Source organism: Lactuca virosa, chromosome 2 (assembly GCF_052849685.1).
Source record: "Lactuca virosa cultivar CGN04683 chromosome 2, Lactuca_virosa_CGN04683_v6, whole genome shotgun sequence".
NCBI lineage: Eukaryota > Viridiplantae > Streptophyta > Magnoliopsida > Asterales > Asteraceae > Lactuca > Lactuca virosa.
Genome location: NC_136427.1, coordinates 214,890,429 through 214,903,298, shown reverse-complemented (window position 1 = coordinate 214,903,298; position 12,870 = coordinate 214,890,429).

Here is a 12,870-nt window from a genome sequence, read left to right as displayed (position 1 = left end):
TAGTAGAATGTGTGCTTTCCGCTTCATTCCCTGTTCCTTGTTTGGTTGTGGGTTTAGAGTAGATGCACTCAGTCTACTATCTATTCGATATTGGCTATATATATCTTTCGTATACACCAAGTAATCATAAGGAGTATCAAGTATAGGTCAGATCATAGTATACAAATTCAATACATCGTTTTCTAGTACAAAAACCTATTTCAGATAGAACATTAAGTAAACTAAACTAGAAACTTAACAATGAAAGTTTTAATCCATTCTATTAAACCAATACAACCCAACGGACCTTAAGTGGTTAATTCTATAATACTTTAGTTTATACATCTGGGTTATATATATATATGTAATATCCGACAAATAGTTAGATGTGTGTTTTCTGCTTCATTCCCTGTTCCTTGTTTGGTTGTGGGCTAAGGGCAGATTCACACAGTTAACTATCTGTTCGATATTAGATCATATATAACTAGTGTAAACTAAGTGATTAGTAAAGGAACTATTGTGGTTACTAATTTTACTAAAAGAACTATTACAGTTAACTCCGTGAGTATCAAATGAATGTACCAGAGTTATATAAAGTGAAGGTCTAACAAACAATGGGATGTGTGACTTCCGCTTCATTCCCTGTTCCTTGTTTGGTTGTGGGTTTAGGGAAGATTCACACAATCAATTGTTTGTTTGATCTGTATTCTATATAATTTATATTCATTTAATACTCATAGAAAGGACTGTAGAGTCATTTTTACTTATCTTTCATCAAAAGCAGAAAATATAGGATTTTCTGGAGGAACAGGTAAACTTTTCTAAACAAGAACTTACTACAACTTTTTACAAAATTTCTTACTACTTACTACATCACTAAAATCTTCTGAACTCACCAGCTTAAATGCTGATCTACTCTTTCAAAATAACTTGTATTCTCAGGTAACTAGTAGACAGGTACACATGCTGGAATTCAGAAGATGGAGCATAGTAGCTTCATGTCTTGTTTTGTCGTTTACCTGTGTAATCTATCTTATGTGAAACCCATACTTTGTAAATGTTTTTCTTTCTAATGAAATGGTTGTTTATTACTTTGATTACTATGATGCATGTCTTGTGATACTAAACATGATGTCCTCCACCCCAGAACGTTTGCGTCGTTCCGGTTTTGGGGTGTGACAACGAACACGAGACTTCTGCTTCTTCGGTTTATCGGGGCTGTGTTTTGGATATCTTTGGGGTATCCTTCCCGATTGAATTGATCCCGATTCAGATTGGGGGAAGTTTGTGTGATAGTGAGGATGGACTGGATGAGTCGATTCAATGCCATGATCGATTGCGAAGGCCAGCGTGTGGTAGTTCGAACCCCAAGTGGGGGAGAACTGGTTATCTTCGGCGAGGGCACCATAGTGGGTTCAGGGTTTTGCTCAGCTGCCAGGGCTCGACAGTATATTCAGCATGGGTGTGCGGGTTACTTAGCGTATGTGGTGGATATGCGGGTCAGGGATCAGGTTTCGGTTTCGGACGTTCCGATTGTCAGGGAGTTCGCTGACGTGTTTATAGAGGAGTTACCCGGAGTGCTTCCAGAGAGGCAGGTCGAGTTCAGGATTGACCTTGTGCCAGGTGCGGCCCCTATTCCCAAGGCGTCGTACCGATTGGCACCAACAGAGATGCAGGAGCTATCATCTCAGCTGTAGGAGCTGCTAGGAAATCAGTTCATTTGTCCGAGCAGTTCTCCGTGGGGAGTACCGATTCTCTTCGTGAAGAAGAAGGATGGTTCACACCGGATGTGCATTGACTACTAGGAGTTGAACAAGTTGACGGTGAAAAACCGTTATCCACTACCACAGATCGATGATCTCTTTGATCAGCTACATGGAGCATCTTGGTTCTCCAAGATAGATTTGAGGTCCGGGTACCATCAGGTTAGGGTAAGGGAGGAGGACGTGGAGAAGACCGTGTTCCGGACTCGTTATGGACACTACGAGTTTGCGGTGATGCCGTTTGGGCTCACCAACACACCAACTATATTTATGGACCTGATGAATCGGGTATGCAGACCAATGCTCGATCGCTTAGTCATTGTGTTTATAGATGACATCTTTGTGTATTCCATGACCAGAGAGCAGCACGAGGAGCATCTTCGGGAGCTATTCGGAGTTTTGAAACGAGAAAGACTTCTCGAAGTGCGAGTTCTGGTTACGATAGGTTCAGGTCCTTAGACATCTCGTTAACTAGGAGGGAATTTTGGTCGATCCGGCCAAGATCGAGGCCGTTATGCAGTGGGAGGTTCTGAAATCTCCTTCGGATATCAGGAGATTCTTGAGATTGGCAGGGTACTACAGGCGAGTCATACATGATTTCTCCAAGATTGTAGTACCCCTCAAACAACGACTTTGCGAGGCTATAGTCTTGACTCTCCTGGAGAGAGTTGAGGATTTTGTAGTGTTCTGTGATGCATCCATCACGGGACTGGGAGTAGTCCTCATGCAGAGAGGATGGGTGATAGCCTACGCATCGCGACAGTTGAAGCCACATGAGACGAGATACCCCACACACGATTTTGAGTTGGGAGCCTACGGGGTCCGATGTACCATATACACTGACCACAAGAGTTTGAGACATATCGTGGATCAGCCGAACCTGAACATGAGGCAGCGCAGGTGGCTGGACGTAGTCAAGGATTATGATTGCGGGATCCTTTACCATCCGGCTAAAGAGAATGTTGTAGCGGACGCCCTGAGCCGCAAGTCGGCTAGATCTTCTACTCCAGCAACATGTATGAGGATATCAGTGGATTCTACACTTATGAGCTTGATCTGGGAAGCTCAGGCTGAGGGTGTACGGTAGGAGAACAGGAAGCTTGAGAGGATCAGGGGCGAGATCACCCGATTTGTGTAGGATAGTCGGGGATTGTTGACCTGTTTGTAACACCTATTCCAGGTATTATTTAATTTATCTAATTTTTAGGGTTTTGTGCATGGACTCGGCGAGTTAGGGAGCTCTAACTCGTCGAGTAGAGACTATTATGAGAACGCGGGATCAAGATCCTACTCGACGAGTCGGAAGGCCCCAACTCGACGAGTAGGTGCCGTAGAGAGAAACCCTAATTTTTAGGGTTTTCACCCTATTTAAAGAACATAACCTTCCTCTTGTTGCCTCCCTTATCACCCTATTAGCCAGAAAAACCCTAGTTGGACCATGCACCTTCTTGAGTGAGAGAAAGAGATTTTATGAGCAATTTTGGTGTATTTGTGAAGGATTTTAGAGCTTGAAGAAGAAGGAGCAAGAAGAGAAGCAGTAGATCCGACATCTACTTGGTATTGGCCATCATCTTGAGGTTTAAAGTCGTTACCTTGATCTCTAGGTTCTTAGATCCCTTTTCTTGGAAGTAAATGACCATTTTTGGTGCAAAATGGAGTCAAACTCGGATCTGGACTTATCACAAGGATATGGTTCCAGATCTGGATCTCTCTGTTGGATTAGATGTCTAAGCCCATATCTATTATCGGTATGTACTCGACCCGAGAGTAGCATGGTCCATTTGGGTTGCATATCATCATGACAATTTGTTAGGATGGACTCTTGAGAGAAAGGTTATATATGATTTATTAATATATTATAAGTTATAATATATTAATATGAAATTATATGTTTTAATTCGTATTGATCAAGAATTAATTTGGAATTAATTTAGTGATCAAAAGAGACTAATTAAATCTATGGGGACTAATTATGATAATTATTTATATTTATATGTGTTGGGCTTATGATCCGTGTTGGACCAAGTTTATGTATGTATACATAAAGAGTTGGGCAACATGAACCATGGATTATAAACCCATGAGTATGGATTTGGGTTATACCCATGACCCTTGAAATCCAACATATAAATACATGCTCTTAACCTAAAAAACGCCTATATGCTTGTTCTTGGAGTTCATGGGTGTTTTAGGATGCATGGAATTCTCTCTCAAGTTTCACCTTTGTCCATGATGTGTTCTGACTTCATTTGAGGCTTCCAAACTATTGGGGCTAAGCTCTTTAAGGCCAAATTCATCAAGTTCTACTAGCTACTCAAAGAGGTAAACTTCTAACTATTATTTTATGTAGTTTATATCATTTGTATGCTAGTTGTAAGCTTAAAGCTTTGGAAACCATTTGCATGTATAATGAGTGAAAACATAGATCCAAAGCTTCAAGGGTTGTATGTGCACCATAGGATGTTGTAGTATGCAAAACCCAAAAGTGGTATCAGAGACATGGGTAAATGTTTGATTTTCAAAGTTGAAAAAAAAGAAAAAAAAACATGAAGTTTGTCAAATTTTAAGATAATTACTTTTTTTTGTGAAAAACTAATTATTTGTAAAATTTGAATCATTTGCTATATGAGTTGAATTAGGTCAAATTTAGTAAAATATAAAATGATATGATTAGTTTATTAGTTTTAAAAGTTTGATTTGAAGAGTTTTTTTTTGAAACCTCCATAAGTTATGGATATGAAAGTTTTTTTAAAAAAATTTGATTCAAAGTTTTTTATGGAGGTACAAAACTTGGTGTTAATATTTTAAAGAATTCCATAACTTCTTCTTAAGTTATGGAACATGAAAAGTTTCATCATAAAACAAGCATTTAACTCCACAAGTTATGGAATCCAAAAGTTTTCAAGAGTTACAAAATTTTCCTTCAAGTTTTGGAATTTGAAAAAAGTTTTTTATGAAAAAAAAATTGAATTCTAAAACTCTTGGGTTCAGAACTTAAACAATTAATTAAACGGTTTTAATTTTGAACTTAATAATTGGAATTATGATGTTTTGTTGAATAGTTCAAATTAACTATTATGGACTTTATTAATAGTTAATTAAAGTGTTTAATTAAAAGAGTATTATTAAATCCATAAATATATGGTTTGAGTTTAATTAAATTAATTGTCTAGTTTAATTAATAGATTAAACCACCAAGTATTTTAAATGTCTAAAATACACCCTTATACTATTTTAATATTAAAAGTTTAATATATTATATGTATAAGTAAAAAGTCGGTCTTACCGTTAGTAGGCCTCATTCACGAAGCCGGTCTATAAGGGGGGTATAAGGTTACTGTCTATAAAATGGCAGTTTAATGGGTGTCCACTCTCACCCAGCGCTTCCTTGACTGGTGGAGAGTCGTTAGCCGAACGAGAAGGATAGGACATTAATTCTCCCTTCGTTAAAAGTATAATGATAAATATAAAGTAAGTAAACTTTATTAAATTCCCAATCTTAGTTACTTTAGGAAAATGTGAATTTGGTGCTAACCCATGAAATTGCACTTTGCACCTTGTTAAGTCTTTAGTGGAGCGTGTGTGGTTACCCGACACACTAATCTGGGATTGACAATGTGTGGCAAAGGGTAGCTTGATGTTAATCATAGATCAATGGAGCGTGTGTGGTTAACCAACACATTGATTAGGTGGCTGTAACATTGGGTGTACCAAGTTAATTTGCATGGTTATTCACTCCTTGTTTGTGATCCTCGACATCCCAGTCACAAACTTGAGAGGGAACAACCGAGATTTAAACATGCCATTGAAAAGTTCAATGAATCTCAAAAGATCTAAGAGTTTCAAACCAATTAAAACCCAATACCCTATTAGGTTTTCATGGTGGAAATTGGTGAATCGTCATTCGCCTACCTTCAAATATTTTGTAGCTTGGATTACGACATCCCTCTTCCAAGTTATAAAATATTGTGTTGGGTCCTGGCCTTAATATTTCATATTGGGTGTTATAATAAGGACTTAAATCAACTAAACTTGAGTTTCTCCCTCATAGATGTCTAGTTATGACAACTATGGTCTTCCTTGTCCTTTTGGATAAAGCTTTCCTAATAAAGATGATATACCACATGGCGATCAAGGTGAAAGATTAATCCATTTGTTGCGCATTAATGGGACTGGAAATCATACTTCACTTCCTTTAACTCCTACAATTATTCTCCCTAACCCACAAGTTCAAAGACTTGAAAAGTTCAAGGTCACTCAACCCCAGTTGACAAGAAGGAAAGTTTATGTATGCTCATATCTTGGAGATGAAGTCACATATTGACAATCCGGGAGAGTTGGGTGTCAAAGTCTTGAGGAAGTTGGTTGTTGACTAGGTTCTTCAATCACTTCCTAAGTCACATAGTGAGTTCCTTAAAGACTACTATATGCCAGACCATGACATGACCCATAATGATCTTACCTATTTGCTTGATGCTGCTGAATAAACAATGATTTGGAGCACTGGTAAAGAAAATTTGATTGGAAGATCAACTTCCCAAACTTCCATGGACATTGAAAATGGTAACATTAAAAGTCCAAAAAAGCTTTCTCTTCCCAATGGAAAGGGATCGGCCATGGTCAAGTCGTTTGACCCAATGGTAAAGAGAAAGGCTAAGTCTGAGATAGTCTCGTGTACCATTCCCAAAGAGTCCATATGTTTTGTTTTTCCAAGAGAAGCGGCACTGGTTACGAAGCTGCCCAATTTACATGAAAGGTCATAGGGATGGTAAAGTCAAAAGTTTGACTCTATTTCAGGAAAAGTCCACTATCTAACTCAATTAAATTCCTTTTGGAGATTCTTAATACATGATGTAATGTAATTACATTTTGATGTTTTGGAGAATCAAAGGAAGTTTAAAAGAAGAGTAAGCTGATTCTGATCGTGAAGATCAGAATTTTGAGCTGCTACTTAAGAGTTATGATAGATTGCTTAGTAATAGATAACAACATGTTTTTCATTTGTAATCTCATTGTAAGGAAAAGTTTTTCCGCAAACTTTATAAATAAAGGAAAAGTTTTTTATTTTTATCTTATTTTAAGTTTCCTTACAATGACATTTGTGAAAAATTGTTGTTTATATAATTCCATTGATAGCAATATTGGAAAATGGATCTGATTCTTTTGTTTGTGGTAGTGTCATAATTTACCAAATAAGGAAAGATTCTCATCACCCAAGTTTTAGTTGGATAGAAACTTGGAATCATGCAACTTGTATTGTGTGGTGAATGAAAATTTTCATCTTTGGGAAATTAAGACTAATTTATTATTCACATGTATATGTTAGTCAAGTGAAGGACTAGGAGACCTGGTACACTAGGTTGTGCACTGATCAGGTCCACCACAAAGAACGATAAGACTATTCGTCATGGTTTACTAAAGTTTAGTAAATATGGTTGTGCTTACAAGTTTAAGTATAATTCTGAAACATTGGAAAAGTTTCAATGTATGGTAGGACGAATGAGAAGAATCAAATTAGGCGGAAAGATAAAAGTTTCTCCAATCTGAAAAGATGGGAGAGTACTTCAGTATCATGTTTTATGATCATCTTAATGATTATGAAAAACCATATCACAATTGATCCTCTAGGGACATCTTAGTGCATTTGTTTGACTAAGAAGAGGAATCGTGAATTTTTGAAATGGTTAAATCAAAAGATGAATCATACTTCGTTCCAAAATTGAGTCTTAGATTAACACTCCAAGATCGAGCCTTGAGTGACATAATGTTAAGAAGGTTTAAAACACTTATCAAATGTAGAGTAAAATGTTTTCTACTCTTGTAGATTTGAAATTGGTGAGTTGTGATATTTTGGTTAAAACAAAGATCAACTAAGATCAATTGTGTGAAGTGTTTGTCTTGATAAGAATCCTCACTAACTCTTGAATATTTGCTTTGTCAAGGAATGGTTCTTGACAAGAGAATCTTATATGTCAAGAGGTCAGTGGGAGTCTTAAAGATCTTGAAAAGTTTCAAGAACTAATTAAGGGTATTGTTTATCACTAGCACACAACTTGAGGTGTATAGCCTATTGTGTTGACATATTCTTGTTTCTGTTCCCATTCCAGTTAAAGTTGACTATGCATATGAGTTCTATGAGTTCTCAATTGTTTTGCATAACAACTTGGAAGCAGTGGTAGGCCCTTGTGCTGCCAGGTGGCAAGAAGTTAAGATTGAACAAGTTCAGTCCATATGAGTTTGGATTTGTAATCAACTTCCTCTTGTGGTTATGAAAAATTCACATGGATAGGAACACATACACCATAAAGTCTAAGTGTCATAAGGTTTCTCTCCGATTCATGAAAATGATGGTGAGGAAACGCTTTCGCTAAATAGATTTTAAGTACATAGCAATTGTGATATTTTCATTCTCAAAGTCGTTAGTGGAGCGTGTGTGGTTAACCGACACACTAACATGGACTAGTGAGAAATGGCAAAGGTCTAAACAATTGAGACTATGATTATGACATCCCTTTTTATAGTTCTAGAAATTGTTTAGACACACATGTGAGCTATCTAAGGAAAGGTGTATGATTTTGATAAAGTCTTATGAAAGCATCTCGTATCAGAGATCTGAACTTTGGTAAGAAAGTCAATAAAGTATTGATTTCTAGAAGTCTAGCTGAGATGTGGATACATGTCAAAGCTAGTGGGAGCATAAGTGTTATGCTAATAATTATCATGTTAGTGGGTGCATGATTATTATGTTAGGTGTTGCAAGTTAGCAACGTTAATTATAGAAAACAAAAGTTTCATTTTGCAAACTGTACCTTGCAGGGTTTGAAAAGTTGTTTTGCTATAATTAAGGGAGAGGAAATTATACTTCATTTCAAATCTAAAAGCTTAGATTGTGAAATTTTAATCAAATTTGGTCATGATTACATTATTTGCGTTCTAAAATTCGATTATGATTACGACATCCCTTTTCATAATTCGAATTATGAGAACATGGCAAATTATAAGAAATATTGTAGCAAAAGACTGGTCAAGTATCATGTCTTTATGAGAAACATCATGAATCGTGTCCCATATGCTTCGGGTATAGGATCGATTACATGTGCTATAATATTCATCCGTTCTAAATTTTCCAAATGCCTAGGGCATTAAGAGGGAAAAAGGACTAGAACTGGATATGACTAAAATGATTAAACAATTTTCGAAGACAATCTGAGGTTTACCAAAGATTGGTTGCTCATGGACAATTGGAAATAGTGTTAATTTTGCAAGGACCATATTGACATATTCTGAAAGGAGGCAACTCTTGTTCAGAAGTGATAGTCAAAATGGGAATGTGGAAATGTTTCCATAGGTGGAAGTTATTCATTAAATCTATGTAAGATTAGAAAACTTAATGCAAGAAGAATGTTCAAAGGAATGTACTTTGAATTTGAGACTTTGTTTCCATGGAATTGCTTTCCATTGGAATACTTTGTAAATGTCTGTTGCCAAGTCTTTGTGACTTTTGTGCATAGTCATTACAAGATGATCAATGCATACAAGTTTAGAATCTAACAAATTTTGGTAAATGGCAAGAATTTGGTATTCTTACATTTACGATAAGGATTTGGGATTGTGAAATGAGCATCATTGGAATCATGTTCAATTGGTCTATTTCACAAAGTAAGGATCATACACAAACATAGTGTGCATACTTGGAGTACGGCATAACTATTGATTGGACAAACATAGTGTGCATGCTTGGAGCATGGCGGGACTATTGTTTCAGTTCAAGTATTAAGTTGATTATTTGAAACATTATGCAATGAATGATGTGTAATCAATATGGTGATTAATTAAAAGGTGTTTTATTTATATTCATAAGTTCTGACACCATATTGGATTCGATTATTCTTTTGTTTCACTTTGCATGTTTTAACTTCCCGAATAACTAGGTTATTCAAACTCTCCACAGTCAATCATACTTTGAAGTAGGTATGAATCAAGACTGTCATGAATTAGGTTTGTAGATGTCTAAAGTGTTTAGACATAGCAAAAATTGCTGCAACATTCATGAGTGCTCCTAGAATGAGATTCGAGTATTGGATTAAACCCACACTTATTTGAATCACTTCATGGATTTTATCACAAGTGATCATGAGACGATAATATCTTATATTCTTCAGACGGAGACGTGTGAGTTGTAGTTGTGCGTCGGTTGCACATTGACATATGTAAACGCAACCAATAACTTGGTTGTTATAAAACATATCGTTGTATGTAATTTGATGAGTAAGTACAAGCGAACATTTGGGCCGAAGTTTATCCATTCCTTTTACACTTGGAGGGATAAAAGCGATATCTGTGGGCACCTCGATGATTTGATGATGACAAACGTAAGTGCTCGGCCGGGCCTAGATTGATTTGATTTGTTCAATTAATCGGTCGTCATAAATCGGAAATCAGGAAACAAAAGATGGACAAAGAGAATGATTATAATCCATGTCTCAGTCCATATGATATCTAGAATGGAGGAATATATGATCCCTTATCTAATGGACACGTCATTGACTAGGTCAGAGTTCGACAGCGGCTTTTAAGAGCTACGATTGCTAGTCGGGATTTTGGAGTCGTATTTGCAATAATAGTTTTAGACTTATCCAAGTGGGAGACTGTTGGATTAGATGTCTAAGCCCATAACTATTATTGGTATGTACTCGACCCGAGAGTAGCATGATCCATTTGGGTTGCATATCATCAGGAAAATTTGTTAGGATGGACTCTTGAGAGAAAGGTTATATATGATTTATTAATATATTATAAGTTATAATATAGTAATATGAAATTATATGTTTTAATTAGTATTGATCAAGAATTAATTTGGAATTAATTTAGTGATCAAAAGAGACTAATTAAATCTATGGGGACTAATTATGATAATTAGTTATATTTATATGTGTTGGGCTTATGATCCATCTTAGACCAAGTTTATGTATGGATACATAAAGAGTTGGGCCACATGAACCATGGATCATAAACCCATGGGTATGGATTTGGGTTATACCCATGACCCTTGAAATCCAACATATAAATACATGCTCTTAACCTAAAAAACACCTATATGCTTGTTCTTGGAGTTCATGGGTGTTTTTGGGTGCATGGAATTCTCTCTCAAGTTCCACCTTTGTCCATGATGTGTTGTAACTTCATTTGAGGCTTGCACACTATTGGGGCTAAGCTCTTTAAGGCGGAATTCATCAAGTTCTACTAGCTACTCAAGGAGGTAAACTTCTAACTAGTATTTTATGTAGTTTATATCATTTGTATGCTAGTTGTAAGCTTAAAGCTTTGGAAACTATTTGCATGTATAATGAATGAAAAGGTAGATCCAAAGCTTCTAGGGTTGTATGTGCACCATAGGATGTTGTAGTATACAAAACCCAACACTCTGTAGGTCCCCAAAGACATAAAGTTGCTCACTTTATATAGCTTAGCCCCTTTCCACGCACTAAAACCTTGTAGGAAGCTAGTTTTGATGTTATGGCCTTGGAGGGCCTTGCATGCACGTAAAGTTTGCAACTTTACTTGGTATCTGGACTAGGGGAGTTTGGATCTAAAGTTTGGGACCTTAGATCCCACTGAAAAGGGATGAACATGAAAGGAACTGAAGGAACTCGTCGAGTCCCTTAGCTGACTCGACGATTCGGGGTAGGGTTTACCCGTTTCTGAATGAGTGCAGTGAAGGATTAGGGTTTTGGTCTGAACGGACTTTAGTTTTCTGGACATTTGATGAACTCAACGAGTCACTAGGGTGACTCGGCGAGTTGATGCGATTTTCAGTGGAATGGACTCGGAAGGAACTCGACGAATTACAAAGGTAACTCGGCGAGTTAACAAGTCATACAGCTAACTCGACGAGTTGCCGGATGCACTCGACGAGTTGAGGTCAACATGGACTGTTGACCTTGACTTTGACCAGGGTTGACCAGGGTTGACTTTGCGGGTATTTATGGTATTCTGGGATCGTGAAAAGTTAATCACATGATGGTTATAGGAAGTTGAGTTGGAGCAGCAGGTGGGATATATTTGATCTTAGCCTGTCAGTTCAACATTCGAGAGGCGAGTCTTCTCACCATACCAATGGGTCTACGACACCAAGGCCGACCCCATTTATGATATGTGGTACACTAGCTGTAATAGAGATATGTGGTGTGATAGTTAGCTATGTGTTAAGTGGTATGCTAGTGATTATATGATATTTGCATGGAAGACCCCGAGGGGGAGCCCGTGACAGTTGGATATAAGACCATGTTGGGGAGCCCATGGCACATTTGAGTAAGACCCTGGAGAGAGTCCACGACATCCTTATATGTTTATGTATGAGCTATCTAGTCTGATAGATACTTCTGTGACATATAATATGCTAGTTGATTATTATGCTATTGCATGGAATACCCCAGGGGGAGCCCGTGGCAGTTGGATATAAGACCATATGGGGGAGCCCGTGGCATTCCTAGGTAACGACCATGGGGGAGCCCGTGACATGTAGGTATAAGACCCTGGGAGGAGCCCACAACATCCTTGTATGTTAGTATGCATGGCTTATGCGATATATGTAGCTTTTATATCTAATATGATATGTGTTATGTAGATTTTGTGTGGGGTATGCTCTGGGGGACTCACTAAGAATTAGCTTACAGTTTGTGGATTTGTTTCAGGTACATCTGATCCCAAGGGTAAGGGCAAGACTTGATGGCACGGCGTGCACTCTCTCAAGATTTTTTATGGGACACTCTGATATTTGGAAATAATAATGTTATGGATATGAATTTCAAAACAGTTGTATTGAGATTTCATGGTTTATGGAATAGTGTTTTGACTATTTAATAATGAAAATTTTCTTTTGAAAAATTGGGTTGTTACAAGTCGGTATCAGAGCCTTGGTTTGAGGGATTCAGGCACACTCTCGACTGTGTCAGGACTCAAACTAAAGAAATGGTAAAATTGTTTTCAAAAACAAAAGTTAAAAACTTTTAAGATTGGAAAAGAGGAGAGTGCAACGCGCGTGATCAGCCGATCCAAGTAAGTAGTTCCCCAATATGTTAGCCATATTATACTGATATTTGAGCTTTGATAATCGTATGGATCTTGC